Source organism: Sturnus vulgaris, chromosome 12 (genome assembly GCF_052056855.1).
Source record: "Sturnus vulgaris isolate bStuVul1 chromosome 12, bStuVul1.hap1, whole genome shotgun sequence".
In the NCBI taxonomy this organism is placed as follows: domain Eukaryota; kingdom Metazoa; phylum Chordata; class Aves; order Passeriformes; family Sturnidae; genus Sturnus; species Sturnus vulgaris.
The window spans coordinates 18,847,610-18,864,265 of record NC_142254.1 but is presented as its reverse complement, the minus strand read 5'-3'; the positions used below and the strand labels follow the sequence as shown (position 1 = coordinate 18,864,265).

The 16,656-nt window shown below is 45.6% G+C and overlaps 1 long non-coding RNA gene across 2 annotated transcripts in view; it reads right to left on the bottom strand.

Annotated features, from left to right (window-relative positions):
* LOC148222419 (uncharacterized) overlaps positions 1 to 14,728 on the bottom strand; it is a 28,949-nt gene extending 14,221 nt beyond the window's left edge. Inside the window, exons 1-2 of one of the 2 annotated variants that reach the window (XR_015806362.1) lie at positions 14,587 to 14,728; positions 11,883 to 12,850 (exon numbers count right to left, since the gene is read on the bottom strand). This is a non-coding gene — a long non-coding RNA (uncharacterized LOC148222419). Of the gene's footprint in view, positions 1 to 11,882; positions 12,851 to 14,586 lie in introns of those variants that run through there. The other variant, XR_015806361.1, reaches the window with a different exon arrangement.
* Positions 14,729 to 16,656: the final 1,928 nt, after the last annotated feature.

Sequence of the window (16,656 nt, the reverse complement as noted above, 5' to 3'; positions counted from 1 at the left end):
TGGAATTTAGGACATTTTTTTAGTAGCAGACACGAGACACAGCCAGATGCAGTCGTGTTTTGGACCAGCTCAGCACAAATTTAGCACCTTGAAGAAGAAATTTTATGTCTGTTTTGTAAAGCAAACATTTCAACTTTTCCAAAATCCCTTGTCCAAAATGATATTACTGTTGCACTGGATGAAGGAAGGGATTTAACCTGAGGATGACTGGTTGGGAATCACCATCCTGTAGGTGATGTAGCTCTCCTGCCCCATGCAACAGACCCATATAGATCATATCTCTACTTTTTAATAACGTGGAGCGAGCTAGATTAAAACAAACAAATAAATAAAAGAATTGAGCAGTTTCCTGAAGCCAAATTCAAGACAGCCCTTGCGACACCCTGCAGGAAGGAGCTTTTTTGCAGCTTGGTTTCCCAAAGAGCAGCAGGGAAGGGCTTGGCACAGGCACAAGCACCATTCTTCTCACGCCCTCCCAGGCAGCGTGGCAAACCCGGGGCTGCTCCACTTCACACCCTCTCCCCCAGGCAAAGCCCTTGGGGGACAAACCCCTCCCTTTTTGTTAAAAGATTTTGTTATCATCCCAAAAAATTCGGGGCTGGTCCCAGGAATCAGTGGTGTTTCAGGTCGCCGTGATTTGTTCAAGGCAGAGAGAAATTCCTGTTTCCAGACAAGTGATGGCTTGGGGAGGGCTGGTAACACCTGTGAAGCTCAGCCTGCACAGCCAGAGCAGGTGGCTGCACCACGGTGTCTTTTGGGCAGCCAAAAGTGTTAAACATTGTCCCGATAGAAATCAAAGAATTAAATCCCTGTCGAGTTCAATGGAAGAGGAAGGAGGCCAACACGGAGTTTAATATTTTATATATTAGCGTTGAAATCTTGATGGGAAAGAACCAAAACCTTGCAGTGAACACCTTTAAACTTTGGAATCTTGTCTTAAAAGATTCCAGTTATAGCAAGAAGAAAACGTTTCAGTTTCACATTCTGGCATTTGATCAAATGGACATACCACAGTCTGTAAATAGACCCAAAAACCAAAAAATCATTCCAATTAAATTCCTTCATTGCCTTAGAACTCTGACTCACCTATGGACAATCAATGGAATTAACATCAACAGATAATCAGGACTTGGTGATAGGCAAGCTTCAGGTTAATTATTCCATTTAGAAAAACACTCAAAAATTATTTTTTTCTTATTTCTTTCTGTGTTGAAAATCCTACAAGAACAGGTTCCATCCCCCTTCCAGTACAGAACAAAAATATTGCATGGAAATAGCCTCATCTCACAGTATTTCTGCTTTTGGGCCCCATCAAAATCAGTAAGTCTGAAAATAAAACAAAATATTACGCAAAGTAATATATATACTTTAAAAACTCCTAAAAGTTTTCTCTGAATTGCAACTAAATTTTCTGGTCAACCCCAATTTTATCCCATCTGATTGCTCATAATCTCATCCCATCTCTAACCCTTTCCAACAGCAATGGAAGTTTGGATTTAAAGTTTCATTTCCAAATGGATTTCTTGGCCAGGATGGGAGAAAGTGGATGTAATTGTCAGGAATTTCAGGTTATAACTGCTTGGAGTTGTTCTGACTGCAGCTCTGAGCCACCACCAAAGGAAGGGAAAAGTTGTGCAAGGCAGTGGCAGCTGCTCTGACTGCAACCACATTTCACTCACATGAGGCCAAATGCCTCTTTTGGTCTTTCTCATCTCTGAACTCAACCCCTAACACGGCTTTAAGCTGAAAAGTACCATAAGACCCAAAAATTTCACCAAAATTCTTTGAAGATTTGGGATTTAACAGACAAAGCCTTGCTATATATTATCAGTGGCACAAGTTTATGCTTCATTTTGGATATAATAAGAGATGTTTTATCCCTAGACACTACTTTGCACATGTTCAATCCTTATCAAAACCACACAGTTTGACACTTGTGTCCAAAAGTCGCCCCCAAATCAGTTGCATCACTCTGACCTATTGTCCAAGGCCAGCTAAACTGGAGGCTGAGCCAAGGGACACGTTATCCAAAGGAAAACAGCAATAGCTGAAACGTATCTGAGGCACCAACAGGATGTGAACCCTTCCCAACATCTTCCTTTGCTGAAAAACGACCAGGCCAGCACAATGAAAATATTGAGTTGCCAAATACTGGGCTGCCACCTGCACCACGAGTGCATCCCAAGGTGCTTAGCTGAAGAGATTGGATCGTTTTCCATTCCTGGCCTGGCCTCTGGTGTGAAATATTCCCACAGCTGGATGTGAACAAAGAGTGAGGCATCCCAGTGACTGGACAGGAGACTGGAGCCAAGCCCAGGGCTGGGTGGAAGCCTGTTCCATGACCACTTGCTCCACACCTGGCTCGGTGCTTGGGGATGTCCTTCAGGGAGCCAGGAGGGTTTATGGGCACTCCATCTATCATTGCATCCAGGGGGAAAAAAAATTAATAAAAAAGAAACAGCAAAAAGGAATAAAACGAAGATTTTTATGGGCCTAGGAGGAGCTAACCTGGAAATATCACTGGCACAAATAGAGCTGTTGAGCAGACAATAGCACTGGGGTATTGCCATGGCTTTGTTTACCCATCCTCGTTGGGAGGTCCCCACCCTCCTGGTCCCCAGCCTGGGGAGCTGGTGGAGCACAAGCTGTGATTGCCATGCTGACAGCTTTATTGCCTCCCTGACCTTGCTATTTTTAAGGGAACAGGTTATCTCTGTGATGTAATCAGGTCTTCCTCGTGCTGTTAGGTCATTCCCACTGCAGGGAGCTGGAGCCTTTGCTCCTCACTCTCTTGGAATGCCAAGTCAGCTGTTCCAGGTGTCCAGGAGCTCGTGGCACTGGTTTGACTGAAAGCTACTGAGACTGATTCTGGTTTCCCAAATCACTCAGAAAATACAGTTTCGGTTCCCTTCTTCAAACCTAGTTTAACCAAATTGATAGAGAGAATTTAAATATCCCAATTTTGAGACTTGAACCTTAAAAGCATCAATGAGATTAATTAAATGAGTGTTTGTGTTAGGAGTGGGAAAGTGCCAGTGCAAGTTCACAAGTGATTCTCTGGAATAAGTGCAGGAAATAAATAAATGATAAAAAATGTTGTTGCACTTCCATTTTGAAGGTTCTCATTGCAAAACAAGTGGACAGAACAGCTAGACCTTCACTTAGGGAAAATAAAACATCCCAGAGGGCTGAGTTCTATGCAGTTATTAAAGGCTTTATGTCAAAATTATCTTGCTGGAGAAGACACAGTCATGATTTCAGCAAATGCTAAAAATTTAGGTCAAATTAGAAAAGCATTTAGTGATTTAGTAACTACTTATCCAACATTATCTGTATGTAAACTATTTACTCAGAATGATGTGACTTAAAAGCTCACTTCCATTCTAAAATTCCTGCCTCCTGTCCTAATTCCATGAGAAAAGAGACACCCACAGCAAAAGTTGGACAAGCTCTGTTAGGAAGCCTTTTTCCAGCTCCCATAGGAATAGAACACCTTTCCCAGTCACAGCTGGAATGAGGAAATGAAAAAAAAAAAAAGAAAAAAAAAATCCTCTTTGAGCTAATGCAGTCCAAACACAGCCAAAGGTATCCAGGGTGCTCCAAATAATTTCCCCAGTCCCTATTCTTGTTGATCCCAGTGTCAAAGTGGTTGTGAAACCCAACCACAAAAATGCCTGGAAGGTTTCCTTGAGGAAAACCTTTCCAGGAAAACCTTTCCAGGCAAACCTTGAGGGATGCATTAAAGGAAATGGTGGCCCTCTCCTCCACAGCTCCTAGGGAATGGGAAAATGGGCTCATGGGTCATTAAATCCCTCCATTCCTTCAGAGGTGGTGGAATGGGGACAGCTGAGACCTCCAGGGAGCAGCCAGTGGGTGTAACCTGCACAGGGACATAGTTCCCATAACGTCACAGCAAGAAGAGGTGAGCTGGAGCAAAAATAAATTCACTTTCTCACCAAACACCCTCCTATTTTTCCGAGTCCAGATAAGCAAATTAAAAATGATGTCATGGCTCCCCCAGGACACTGCAGCACGCTGCCATTTGTCCAGCCAGAGTACAACTCCTATTAGTGTGATATAACCCAGTAGTTGGGAACTCAATAGGAAAAACAGAGATGGAATTTAATAAAAAAACCTCTACAGCTTTTAACTCATTGCCCTTAACACGCTGAGCTACTGTAAGTGAGTGCCTCAACATGAACACTCTGAAGACCAAAGAATTAAAGTAAATGCAATCAGCAGATTACTAAATACCAATGGGAAATTTAGAGCTAGAGAGCAAAATCCCAGAGCATTAAAGGATTTACTGCTTGGCATTGATGAGAAGCAAATCTTTGGATTTCTATTTCTATCCTTAATTAGCAACTGAGGTTTATTTTAGCCTAAACTAAGTCACAAAAGATAACACACCCTAAAAGAAAATAGATAGCAGTGCAATAAACTTCATGAAACGTCTTATTAAAAATTAGAAGAAAAAAAATAACAGATTCAAATGGAAAATCAATTTCCAGGACTTCCATTTCCTTTTGTTTTCTTGTCTTCCCACCCATGCTCAGCTCTTTTCTAACAACATTCAGCTCTTTGCTAGCGAGGTTCCAAGGGTGGTAACAAAGATAGCATTTGAAACCCAAAAGGGAGGCTCCCTTTTAGAAGGGACATTTTAGGAGTGTTCTTGCTCCTTCACAGCTTGGGGTTTGAAAGTTTGCTGTCTCCCTGCCCAGTTCCCAGGGCCTCCCACTGGAAGTAGGATCTGAAATGGTTGAGCTGTGTTCCACGTGGCCTCAGCTCTGAGCAAAAGAGCTGTGGGAAATGGAGTGGCTTTTATGGATTCTCTGGGGCTGGGGAAAGATGAGGCTCTTCTGGTCAATGGTTGTCCTCTGATCCCACCTGCCATTGGCACTGCTGGTGGTGCCAAAGCAGCTGCCTTGGCAGGGTTTGCTGCAGCATTCCCGGTTTGCTGCAGCATTCCTGGTTTGCTGGGATACAGACTCCCAAAGCACCATTTCCAGCACAGCTCCTGCCACGGATTCAAGAAAAGCTGTAAAATATCAGCAGCTGCTTCAGAACAGGAGAAGAGTGAAAGTCTGGGAGTTTCATCTGAAGAAATTCATAATAACAGGGCCAGTCCCGAATGAACCTCATGCTTCAGTGAGAGGGAAGCTGAGGTGCCATCTCCTGCTGTTAGTCACTCCCTACTTTCCTCCCTTCACTAGAGAGCCCATGAATTCATTTGGTCCACATAAAAATTAACTATGGAGTGATCTGAGTGTGATCCAGATCCATAGATCAATCCCTCCATGGCTTCACAATCCAGGATTCAAATCAAATCCAGCTCCAGCACCAAACAAATCATCTAGACCTGTGAATCATCTAAAATGCAAAACTCCATTCAGTTAAATCAGCCCTGGAAGTTGCCAAGTCGGTATCTAGCACTCAAAAACTATCAGATGGCTTAAGAATTATTAATTTTTAAAAATTCAACTTCGAATTATTTTTGTCTTGCAGTTTGCAGTCCTTTGGGTTGAAAACTGGACACCTGTTGGACATTGACAAAGTTTTCATTGTGTGCTAAAATAATTAGTTATGCATCTGCAAATGCATTGATTATAGTCATAAAATTGCAGGAGCTGAGCCTTTAAAATAAATTATCAAATATCATGCAAAGTAAAGCTTTCATTCATTAAAAAAAAAAAGGAAAAAAGTCCTAAACCTCAGCCACAACCAAAGAAAGCAAAGCCCCCAGAATCCTTTTAATGAATTATTTAACAAGTAGTGGTACTTCAATTTATGGTCATTCATTACCTCCTGATTCTCAGGGTGAATCCTGAATGAATTCAGTCTGGAGGCACTGATGGATATCTGCCCATCCCAGCCAGCAGCCCCCTTTATCTCAAAGGTTTGTTATTTTGGGTTTGTGGCACCTCTGCTCTGGCCGGGAGGGACAGTGACAGCGGGAATGTGATGGACGAGCGGGCCAGAGCCACGAACTGGGACTCGGAGGGTGCCCTGCACTCACTCGGAGAGAAGAGAGAAAGCAACTCCCTCCCTTGCTTTTTTAATTTGTTAAAATAACAGCTCCATATTCCCAGGGGCAAATGTCAGGAATAATTGCATGCAAATTGCGCTGGAGTCACGCTGAGGCACCCAGTGCCACCCAAGGGCTCCTGAAGGGTTAATATCGAGGAGTTCAGTTAATTTACAAGTGGAGACCTTTATCATCTCCCGGTGACATTGGGGGCTCACATTTCGCACTTAATTACTTGGGCAGCAATCAGAGATAGATGTGTTCTGTGTTTAGCCCTCGCAGCTGTGAATTGTTTATTTACTTATCGTCAGGCCGGGAATGGCTGCAATTTAAAGGTTCAGATCTCTGCTACCCCGAGCGGGGCAGGTCTTCCTTTAAACACTTCCATATTCCGTGCTGGAATTCCGCTGGAGATGCCCATCCTCTCCTCCCGTTGTGGGGAGCGGGGCCAGCAGGTGTTCCTGCTTAGTGGCCACTGGGGCTATCCAAGCCAAGCGGCCTCTGCCAAGTTCACAATCGGGATGAGGGATCTGTGGAGATAAATTTGGGAAGGTAAAAAGCGGGCCGAGGAGATGAGGCCAGATGGATTCCAGCTTCCGTGGAATGGCTCGATCCCTATCTGGGGTAGCAGCTTCAAACAGTGGCTGTCAGCAATTCCTAGGCCAAATGGTGTAATTACAATTTAAGCTGTCAAATGGTGACCAGATGGCTTTATCTTTCACAGCAGAGGCCTGAGAAGTTGGTAGGTGTGACCTCTGCACGCACCAATCCACCTGCAGAGCACACAACGCCTGCGAGTGCCGCAATTCCCGGCGCTCCCAACTCGCCCAGCCCTTCATCCTCATCTTTGATAACTTTGGGGCAAAGCTGTGTGAAACCATCAGTTTTCACAGGGTCACATTCACCCTGCAGTGCAGCACCACCAGCAATGCTGTGGGATCAGCACAGTTGTGGGGGTTGGAACTAAATGAGCTTTAAGGTCCTTCCCAACCCCAATTCTGCATTTCAGCACACGAGGGTTACTGGGTTGCAGAGAAGGGGGGGATGGTCTCTATTATTCCCTTGGGGCACACACAGACTTCCCATCTACCCTGTAAAAAAGGAGTTGTGCAAGGGAAGAGAATCTCAGTTCCATAGCTGGCCAGAAAAGGACATTTCAGAAGGAAAATTGGTGAAATTCCCTGCCAAGAGGGGAAAAGCCAAAATGGTCTGACCATCCAGGCAAGGCTGCTGTCCTTGTGATGTGCCTGATGGAGGAGAGGGTGGTGGTGGAAGCAGGATGGACACATCCCCTGAAGAATGCCCAGGTAGCTGCAGGAGAGGGGCTCTGGGCAAAGGGCAGCCCGATTTCCCAGCAGAACCAGAATATTCCATGAGCCATTCCAGTGCCACAGGCAGCTCTCTCCAGCCTCCAGGAAAGCACAGGCTGTTCCCACACGGAGCTTTTTGCAGCAGGTCTCAGATTAGAGCAGTATTAAAAGTAAGGACTTTGGGGTCGATGTTAACCCCAGAGAATTCTGCCTGTGGGCAGGTGGAGGGGCTGACAGACATCAACAGCAGCAGCAGAGTTTCTGCCTCCGGGCTCTTGCAGCAGCCAACTGCTTTTGATTTAAAGAAAAGGCTTTCCTGTCCTGTGCTCTTATGAGAAACACACTTTTCTCCCAGTCCCAAGGTTATTTCTATCCCACAGATGAGGAGAAGGGGATGCAAGCTGACAGGGAACATGGCAAGGAAGGCTAAAGCACAGAGGTGCTGCTTCCTAATATTTTTTTGTATTATCATCACTACTGCTGTGGGAACAAATTACCAATCGCTGAAAGTGTCTGAAAGTGACCATTGAAGTGGTTTAATAATAATAAGTAAAAAAAAAAAAAAAAAAAAAAAAAAAAAAAAAATCAGAACTTTCTAGTCTTGAAGAATTATGAGATATTATTGGATATACACAAAGAAACAAAAATGCAGATAATTCCAGGGCAATTCAGATTTTTTCAGAAACAGATCTACAATCATGTGTGTCACTTCAGTAAAGCCAAAGAAAGAAGAAAAGAGCCTCCATAGGCATAATTGAATTAGACAAAATCCTGGAATTTGATGAGAGATAAAGTTACCACTAATTCTTAAAAAAAAAAAAAAAAAAAAAAAAAAAAAAAAGAAGAAAAGAAAAGAAAAAAGGAGATGAAATTAAAATGTCAAAAGAGCAGTGAGCTGCTAAATTGAACCTTCAGTTTTTGGGTGCGTTCACGGTTGTGTTGGCAGCGCATCCGCAGACGCACTGAAGGAAAAACACTGCAAATGAAAAAGAAAACACCCAAAATGCAAGTTTTAAAAAGGGCTGAAATGAACAGCACAGAAATGGTTCAGGATTTACAAAACAGAATTGCAAGGCAGAAACAAATACAAGCAAAACCTGGACCAGCAACAGCCCCGTGTGTACAACTGTGCTGGGGTTGGGATGAATTCCGTGGGCTGGAATGATGAGAGGGGTACCAAAATCAGATCCAGCCAGACCCCAGGCTGGCCTTCACCCACTGACATAGAAAATCAGAGGAATATTTGTTTCTTGCAGTATTTTTGCTATTTTTCTCCTTTGTTTAAGCCTTTTGCTTCTGCTGACGTTGAGTTGCCAGCAGCAGCGCGGGGGTTCAGGGCCGCAGCCTCAGCTCAGGGAAGAGGGGATTTTCAGAGAACTATGAAAATTTAACTCAGATCAACCTTGCCCTGATTTAAAAGACATAAAATGACAGGGAGGAACTTCTCAGCTTCTCAGGCCAGCAGAGGAATGATTGCAAAACGCCTGTGACAGGGAGATTCAAGGCGATGGGCACAAGGAGCTGTTTGGGAGGTGAGCAAAGGGGAGAGGATCCCTTGTGCTGGATCCCAGCCCTGCTGCTGCACTCAGCCTTGCCCCACGCTTAGAGGGAAGCAAAACAATTCCTGAGAGCCTGAGGGAACCCAGAGAACAAGGTGGGCTGGGAAGGATGTGCCAGGATCCTGCCTGGTACCAGAATGCTGGCCCAGATAGAGAGAACAGGGAGGGAGGGAGACCCCCACAATGATGCCACTCCTGTTATTATTTTTGTCCTAAATACATAAAACACTGGCTTTTGCGAGCTAGGAATAATATCAGTCCCAAATGCCTTTTTTAACCCAGGAATTTGCAGTAGAGCACTGGAGGGATGCACTTCTGCCAGTGATGACGATGCCTTTGCAGCGTTGGGACCTGGGGGCAAAGAAAATCCCGTTTTCTGACTGTTGCTCATCACCCCTCCACATTTCAAAAAGATTTTATCTGTCTGGCATGGAAGATTTCCCAAACTGTTTTTATTAAGAGGAGTTTTGTATGCCAGCAATGAATATTACTCTATTACTGAAAGGAATCAAAAGCTAAAGTGCCTGCGTGTACAGTTAATCTATCCAAACAGAAAATGTTTCTTAAAAAATTACGGCACTATTTTTATAACAAACCTCAGCCAAACTCAAAACTGAATAAACAGAATGTGTTCTTTTAAAACCAATTTATTTTTTTTTTTTAATCATGGGCAAGAAATACTTTCCTTGCTTTCATTCATCAGGTAATGCTTCACCCCCCCCCCCATTATTTGTGTGAAGAGATTTACCTGTGACGGGATTTTTGCTTTGGGGACATCGGATTGAAACATTCCCAAGGCTGGAAGGTGGATGTGAGCTGGGGATGGCATCACAGCCAGCCTGTGGTTTCTATCTCTTTTTAAGCAAACCATGAATAAGGCAAGAAAATGCCTCAGAGGGGCCAGGAGTGATGGGGAAGAGCCACCCTACAGCCCCGATCCTCCTAAATAAAGCAGCAGGTCAGAGCCATAGGAATTTCTATAGGATTATAGCAGGGATCTATTCCTGCTGACACGCTGTGAAGGCAAAAACACAGAGCCACTGTTTTAATGTTATTTAAAACTGGCCTGCACACTCATTACCACAATGTAATCATCATTAGGGTTGCTTAAGGCAGTTTGGCCGTTCCTAGTTTTTACTCCCTTATTATTATTATTATTATTACGGTTTTACTTTAACAAGAAGCCCGCGCAGAACTTCTCCTGCAGTTTTTCACTATTTATTTAGACTTGCACCACTGCCCAAGACCGCAATTTGAATGTCCCAAGCCTCATCCCACGATCTTTTACTCCCCAAAATGCTGCGCATTTTTTGATGCCGTCACGACAAACAATTCGCAGCCTTCGAGGACCCTAAAATGTGGTTAAACATTCCTAGAGGAGACGGTGATGAATAGGCAAGCAGGGTAACCTGACCCCCAGGGCTTACACATCCCCTTTTTGTTTGTTTGTTTGTTTTTTCTTCTGAGCTTTCCAGGGGTTTCAGCCTCCAGCAAACCCGGGGGGGGCTTTAAAAAAAAAAAAAAAAAAAGCCACAAAAACGCTTTAATTCCTACAACCACGTCGCTCTTTTGTGTACGTGGTTTTTAAGAAGGGGTGATCCCCGCTGCAAGCTAGAAAAAAGTTAATTTTAATTTTTCCCCTCTGAATTTTGTGTGTGAAAGAAACTCCGTGTGGGTGCCGTGCCATTCCCGAGTGTTTGAGCGCTGCTTTTTTTGCTGCCCTGCTAAAGGTCAAAAGCAGGTAATGGATGTCGAAATTTGCACAGACTGGGGTAAGCTCGGAGCTTGTTGACTTTGATATCAGTTTTCTTCCACCGCGGGGGGGAAAAAAAAAAAAAAATAGAGAAAAAAAAATCATTCTAGCTCCTCATTGATTTTTCATGGAAATTCACCAATTTCTCCTAGTTTAAGATGTGGTCTCTGATTTCTCCCTGATTATCATATCCCTCTGCCCCCCAGATGAAGCCCGGCTTTGTTTCAGCTCAGGATGGTGATATCGTAATTGCTGCACAAGGAAAAACTCCCGAGTGCTGGAGATTGGTGCTGGATGCCAGGGGCCACCTCCGAAAAAAACAAACAAAGCCCTCGAGTGAACCCACCTCGAGCAAAAGGAAAAAGAGCGGAAGAAAAAGTTGGAGAAAGCTGGGAATGGGAATGTGCCTTTGTGCAGAGGAGAAGAAGGAGCTCAGCGTGACAGAATGAAGCGGAGCTAAATTAAAAATGTGATTTTTTGGGAATCCCACCTGGGCTCAGCCCTTCTGCTCTCAGCTGCAAACGGAGGCAAGGCGGGGGGGGAAAAAACGCTTTGGATTTCTCCAGCTTTCCATCGAAAATGGATGCAATGAGCCATGGAAATTGATCGTTGTGTTGTGTGCGCGTCCCAGTTCTGCAAGGGGCAAAAATTACATTTAAAACCCCCAAATTTTAGTCATAGTTGTTAATTGCTGCAGAGCTGGATTGGGATATTCCCAATGGGCTCCCAAGAGCTGAAGCTTTTTTTTTTTTTTTTCTTCAGATATATCAACATAAATGTTGGTATTAATTGACTCTCTCGAGCTCTTGTGGATATTACAGGGACAGTATTAAAAACTTACATTTAAAAATATATCTGGGACATGAACACTCGTTTTGTTATTGCTGGAGTCTAGAAAACGAAGCTATTAAAATGATAAATTTTTACTAATTATCACTGAGCCACACATTAAAATAAAACTATGTGCCCGCTGCATAAAAAAATTTTTTGAAAAAATATTTGGAAACATCAGTTGTCAAAATAAGCAGAATATTCCCTCCCATGGGAGCAGAGGAAGGGTCATTAAAAGAAGTTCAACACATCAGGCTTTGAACATTTGCTCTGAAAATTAATGCAGGTAAAGGAAGGCACAGCAAGGAAGGCAAAAATGGGAGGAAATTGTACTATGAGAAAATTTTGTAGCCTAAAATATTTTTCTTTTTCTAGATAAAACAAAATAAATGCTTTAACATATATTTTTCCATTAGTACATGTATATATTTAATTATCTATATATCTTATAACATATATAAATATTACATACATATAACATTTCTGATACAGCTTGTCAGTCATAATTCTGACAAATAATACAGTTATTATTATTAAACCTCTGTGAATCAGGAGGTTTTAAAGCCATTCAAACACAGTGCCTTGAAATTAAAATCCAGATTTAATTCTTTAGAACATTTCCCTCAAATGAGGACAAATGTGGAGTCTGCCCTTTAAATTAAATGACAACAACAAGTCAGAGGGAAAAAAAACAAAACAAACCAAACAATAGCAAACAGCTTGAGGTTGATTCTGCTCATTGTAAATAGGGGGCTGGCTCTAATTTAGTTAATGAGATTTCACCAGTATAAATTGAATTAAGTTCATTATCCTATGATTAAAACGATCTCTATCTTTGAAAAAAAATTAACAGTAAATGGACTTTTTTCCCCCAATTTAACAAAAGCTGCTGGAATTAGATGCAAAAGCAGAACTCTAAAAGTTACTGTGAACAGAAAATATTTCTCCTAATCGATTAATATCGACTTTCATTTTTCAAGAATTTTTCATTATTTTTACTATTTAAAACTGCATCCATCATCCGCCAGAAGAAAACTACTTCGTGCTATACACATTAAATTTTTTTTTTCTTATTTTCATCTTTTCTTTGCTCAGCAGACAACACCCCCACAAGATGTGTGTAAAATTCCTTCTCCGATGAGTGCGGCAAGACACGGCTGAGTTCTCAGGTGTTTGAAGCTCTAGAAAACAGGAAAGGGCTGTGTATAATCTGCTCCGCATTATACCTTGGCTTGTTATGGTTTTCAAGTGCTGGGCAGCAACCGATTATTTTGATCTTTTGATTATTTTTAATTGACTAAAAAGCAGCGACAGCGCTCGGCGAGGGGATAGGGGAGGGCGGATTTCGAGCCGATAAAATGATTTCCACCGCCTGTTGATAAAGCAAATTGTGCCGTGAGTATCTAACAAGTGCTGAAAAGATAAATACGCTCCCGATGGCGAGGCAGGGCCGGGTTCTCGCTGTCCCAAACTTCCAATGCCACCTAACGGAGAGCCCGCACCTCGCAGCGATCCCGGCTGCGTTTTCTCAGCTCCCCCCAAAGCCGTGCTTGCCATGCGAGAATTACAAAATCCCGCCGCAAAAATGTTTGGATGGCCCCGCTGGATGTCAGCGCTCCAAAAGTGACACCCGTCCCTGCTTCATGGACCCTAAAGTGGGAGTTTGGGGTTTGTGAGGGGTGTCCAGCTTGGGTTTGGGATCTCCGCGGAAATCCCGCGTTCCTGGCAGGGGGGAAACGCGGAGACGTGGTCCGGGTGCGGAGGGGTGTGAAAATCCCCCGGGATGCGCAAATCCCTCTCCCCGAGGCGTGGTCGGGGCATTTTCCATCTTCCCCACGGCTCGGCTCCCACGTGGGGACACCGAGAGCCTGAGGATAAATCTGCCCTCGCCTCCAGCTGAGCTTTCCGTGTCACATCTGCTTTCTGCGGGACATCCAAACATCTCCCGGTGCGTGCACATCCCCGGGAACGCTTCCACACCTCTGGGCAGCCCTGCGGACACGCACGGTTACCTGTGCACACGTACAAATAAGGGGCTGAACCCCTTTTAGGACCAACTTTTAGGACTGGCTCTCAAAGCAGGCCCTAATTTGAACACGGTTTGAGATTTCCCGATGAAGATGGTTGGAGATTTCCCAGTTAAAGACCCCTGGAATGAAGGGAGCAGTTGGGATTTTGCTCTCCCCTGTCCCCCTTGCAGCTGAACAAAGCCCCATTCTCCCCGACCCGAATATATTTCCCTTTTACCCCGTACCTAGGAGTTCCCTCTGATTTATTTCTGTAGGGCTGGATCCAAAGCTCCCGCTGATTTCGGGAGGTTTGGGGTAGGGCCCTGCACTTCTGCAGCTCCAGAGCTGCTGCAGCCAGGGCTGAATCTGTGCTGATTTGAGTGATAAATATCATCCCAGCCAACACAAAAATAGTTTAGAAAAGGGGCTTGGAGGAGAAGGGAAAGACAATAATTTTCAATAAATCTTGCTCTGCTTATGCCAAGCTTTGCACCCCATCACCACCAATTTTAAACATACTCTGGTATGGCAATATTAGGGATAAAAATTAACTATGAGAAAGATATAGATTTTACAGGTTTTTAACTGCCCGGTTCTTGTACAGTTTTTACACTTTAAGCAGCGGAATTAAAGACAGTAGAGCTGGGAATAAAATGCAAAGGGAGCCTTGCTGCTCTCAAAAGAAAAAAAAATTGAAATAATAGTAAACCAAGCTCAGACAAACCCCACAACAGAAAACCCGAAGCAAATAAAGGCGAGTGGAACAGATTTCCGTGTTTACTTTTCTTTCTGCAGTTGGATCCCTTGTCGTAGCCACAAGAACTGCAAGGATAGGGTACGGAATGGGAAATAAAAGACAGGAAAAAGAAACAAAGAATTAAAAAAAAAAAAAATAAAGCAATTTAAGGAGAAGGAAGCAAACGCAAGAGCTCGGAGCAGCAGAGCCGCTTGCCCTGCTCAGGCTCCGTCCCTGGAGCCGCGGGGCAGGAGCTGCGAGCGGGGAAGGGCACGGCGCAAACCCCGGGCTCGCAGGGGAGGAAGAGGAAGAGGAGGAGGGTTTGAGGACGGGGAGAGGGAAGAGAAAAAGTCCAGTACATACAGCTCGATGCGTCCACCAGCCCCCAGCCTCCGCTTCTCTCTCTCTCTCTCTCCCTCTTAAGTCAAAAAGGAAATGCGGTTCTTTTTTTTTTCTTTCTTTCTTTTTTTTTTTTTTTTTCAGGGTCAGAAAACGAACCATCAGGAAGTTGGCAAAACCTCTGACTAAACAATCAATTGAGGAAATGCAACAAATTGGCTTTGGCGGAGGTGGAGGGGGGGAAGAGCGAGGGGCGGCGGGCGGCGCGCAGGCAGGACAGAACCGCGCAGGCAGCGCGGGGAGCCGCGCACCGCTCCCAGGGCTCCCATTCCCTCTCATTCCTGGGTCCCTCTACCCCTCGGGCAGCGACCCGCGATTCTCTCTCCTTCCTGGGTCCTTCTACCCCTCGGGTACCGCGATTCCCTCTCATTCCCGTATCCTTTCACCCCGCATCCTCTGCGGCCGCGCATCCTCCCGCGGGTGCGGCAGAGCGCGGGGCAGGGATGGGCTCCTGTGTCCCGCAGGAATACCCACATCTGGCCGCAAACCGAGCTCCCTGTGCGTCCGTGAGGGGCGCAGATCTATTTCCCAGGAATTGTCTCCCCTTCCCACTGGCTGGGATAAGCAGGATGGAGAAACGAGCGAGTTCCGTGTTGGTATTTCAGCTACAAGCGCAGTTTGTGCCAGGACGAGGGTAGCAGGGAAAGGTTTGAGAGGAGTTTCTTCTTTTAATATTTTTTTTCACAGCTATTGCCCCGACTTTTCCTAATTCACCCGTCCCTCCCTCATCCCGGAATGACGGTCTCTGCCTCCCGGTACGGAGCGAAACTCTCACATCCCCCTGCGTGTTTTCCTGAGGCAAAACAAACAAACAAATAGGTGGATCCTTGGAAGTTCCGCGGAACTGTGCGGAGCGGAGCAGCCCCGCGCTGCGGGGCAGGGAGGGTTGAGTGGCTTCTTTGGGCTCCCGTCCGGGTGAAAATCACCCCCTAAACCCCCGCACGGGATTTTCTCCCAGGTAGGGGCTCCCCCAGGTGCTGCTGAAGGCTCCTGGGACCTCCCGTCTCCCGCGGGTGCGGAGCTGGGAGCGGGGGAGCCGAGGGCGAGGGGAGCCGCCCTCCCCCAAAAATGCGGGACGCGCTCCGGGGTCGCTGCTAAAAGCAACACAAGTCCGTATTTTTTAATAAAGAGCGTTCTCGGGCGAGCTGGCCGCCTTCCACCCGCCCCACGGATGAGCTGGCTCTGTAAACACTGCAGAGAAGATTAACACTGCTGTTCTAACCTCATAGCGAGAGCCCTGCCTTGCGAGAGCTCTCGCTGCTGCTGATCTCTGGGCTCCATAAGAGCTCTTTTGTTTTAGGGGTGACAACAGCCCCCAGCCTGGTCCCTCTCCGCCACCAGCCCTGCCCCCCCTGGCGCTCTGAGACTCCCCCCAGTTCCTCTCTATCATCTCCATCATCCTTCCCTGGAAGACATCGATGCTTTGGCTGTTCCTTCACTCCCTCTCCATCACCATCTCTCGCTATCCAGGGCTCTGGGTATTCCCCATTCCCTCTCCATCACCATCTCTCCGTGCCCAGGGCTCTGGGTATCCCCATTCCCTCTCCATCACCATCTCTCCCATGCCTGGGCGTTACAGACTCTGGGTGTCCTCCCAGCGGAATCAACGGTTCAAAACCCGCCCTAAATTTAAATTATATATTTTATGATTACTATCATGACGATATCTTTAATTTGGCAGCCGAGAACAGCTGGGAACAAATGACAGCGCGAGCTGCCAGCGCGGTTTTCCAGCAGCCACCAGCCCGTTGGCAGGAGCGCCTTTCCCGTATCCCGGGACAGGGAGAACCTGCGCTACCTGCGGTGGGAGCGCGGCTCGGTCATCAGGGAAACTGGAAATGGAGCTCGGAGTTTGTGAAAAGGAGGAGGAAAACTGGCGAAGGCAAAGTCGTTTGTCCAGGAATTCCATAAAGCACCAGTCCCGGGGGAAGAGGAGCCCCGGGATGGGCCGGGATTGGGATCGGGAGCGGGGGGAGATGCTTGGTTTTGTTCTTTTGCCAAAATAGCACCAGGGTGGAGAGGGGAATGAGGAGC